Genomic DNA, 2,440 nt, shown 5'->3' with positions numbered 1-2,440 from the left:
TATATATATATATATATATATATATATATATCTGTGTGTGTGTGTATGCATGCACACACACTTTTTTATTCAATAGGTTTTTGAGGAATAAGTGGTGTTTGCATATATGAATAAATTATTTAGTAGGGATTCCTGAGATTTTGGTGCACCCATCAGCCAAACAGTGTACTATGTACCCAGTATGTAGTCTTTTATCCTTCACCGCCCTCTCACCCTTCCCCTGAGTCCCCAAAGTCTATTGTGTCATTCTTATGCTTTTGTGTCCTCATAGCTTAGCTCACACTTATAACTGAGAGTATATGATGTTTGCTTTTCCATTCCTGAGTTACTTCACTTACAATAATGGCATCCAACTCCATCCAGGTTGCTGTGAATGCCATTGTTTCATTCCTGTTTATGACTGAGTAATATTCCATGGTGTGTGTGTGTGTGTGTCTAACTTTTTCTTTAACGATTTGTTGATTGATGGGCATTTGAACTGGTTTCATATTTTTTCAATCACGAATTGTGCTGCTACAAACATGCATGTGCAAGTGTATTTTTCATATAATGACTTCTTCTCTGGGTAGATACCCAGTAGTGGAATTACCGGATCAAATGGTAGGTCTACATTTTGTTCTTTAAGGAATCTCCATACAGCTTTCCATACTGGTTTTAGTAGTTTACATTCCCACTAGCAGTGCAAAAGTGTTGTATTTTCACCACATCCATGCCAACATCTATTAATTTTTTATTTTTAAAATATGACCATTCTTCCAGGAGTATAGTGATATCACACTGTGGTTTTCATTTGCAATTCCCTGATCATTAGTGACATTGAGCATTTTTTCATGTTTGTTGGCCATTTGTATATCTTCTTTTGGAAATATTCTATTCATGTCCTTAGTCCACTTTTTGATGGAATCATTCTTTTTTTTTCTTGCTGATTTGTTTAAGGTCCTTGTATATTCTGGATATTAGTCCTTTGTCAGATGCATAGTTTGTGAAGATTTTTCTCTTTCTGTGGGTTGTCTGTTTACTGTGCTGATTATTTTTCTGGGCAGAAGCTTTTTAGTTTAAGTCTGATCTATTTATCTTTGTTTTTGTTGTATCTGCTTTGGGGTTTTTGGTCATGAAGTCTTGCCTAAGCCAATGTCTAGAAGGGTTTTGCCAATATGCCTTCTAGAATTTTTAGGATTTCAGGTCTTCAACATAAGCCTTTCATTAAACCTGAGTTGCTTTTTATATAAGGTGAACGATGAGGGTCTAGTTTCATTCTTCTACATGTGGCTTGCCAATTATCCCAACACCATTTGTTGAATAGGGTGTCCTTTTCCCCACTTTATCTTTTTATTTGCTTTGTCAAAGATCAATTGGCCATAAGTTTTTGGCTTTATCTCTGGGCTGTTTATTCTGTTCCATTGGTCCATGTGCCCAATTTATACCAGTATTATGCTCTTTTGGTGAGTATGGCCTTATAGTATAGTTTGAAGTCGGGCAGTGTGTTGCCTCCATCTTTATTCTTTTTGCTTAGTCTTGTTTGGCTATCTGGACCCTTTTTTGGTATCATACAAATTTGGGGATTGTTTTTCCTAGCTGTATCAATAATGATGGTGGTATTTTGATGGGAATTGCATTGAATGTGTAGATTGCTTTTAGCAGTATGGTTATTTTCAAAATATTGATTCTATCCATCCATGAGCATGGGCTGCGTTTCCATTTGTTTGTGTCATGTATGCTTTTTTGCAGGAGTGTTCTGTAGTTTTCTTCCTAGAGGTCTTTCACCTCCTTGGTTTCATATATTTCCAAGTATCTTATTTTTCTTTTTTGCAGCTATCGTTAAAGGGAGTTCAGTTCTTGATTTAATTCTCAGCTTGGACACTGTTGGTGTATAGCAGGGCTACTGATTTGTGTACATTCATTTTGTGTCCTGAAATTTTGCTAAATTCATTTAGCAGTTCTAGGGGCTTTTTAGAGTTGTTAGGGTTTTCTAAGAATATGATCATGTCATCAGTAAACAGCAACAATTTGACTTGCTCTTTACCGATTTGGATGTCCTTTGTTTCTTTCTCTTGTCTGATTGCTCTGCCTAGAACTTCCAGTATTATGTTGAATAGAAGTGGTGAAAGTGGGCATCCTTGTCTTTTTCCAGTTCTCAGGGAGAATGCTTTCAATTTTTCTCCACTCAGTATAATGTTGACTGTGGGTTTTTCATAGATGGTGCTTTTTACCTTAAGGCATGTCCCTTATATACTAATTTTGCTGAGGGTTTTAATCCTAAAAGGATGCTAGATTTTGTCAAATGGTTTGCATGCATCTATTGAAATGATCATGTGATTTTTGTTTTTAATACTGTTAATGTGGTATATCACATTTATTGACTTATGGATGTTAAACCATCCCTGCATCACTGGTATAAAACATACTTGATCATGGTGGATTATAGTTTTGCTATGCTGTT

Source organism: Sapajus apella, unplaced genomic scaffold (genome assembly GCF_009761245.1).
Source record: "Sapajus apella isolate SASKATOON/1434 unplaced genomic scaffold, GSC_monkey_1.0 scaffold75, whole genome shotgun sequence".
Taxonomy (NCBI): Eukaryota; Metazoa; Chordata; class Mammalia; order Primates; family Cebidae; genus Sapajus; species Sapajus apella.
This window is presented reverse-complemented; position numbering follows the sequence as displayed.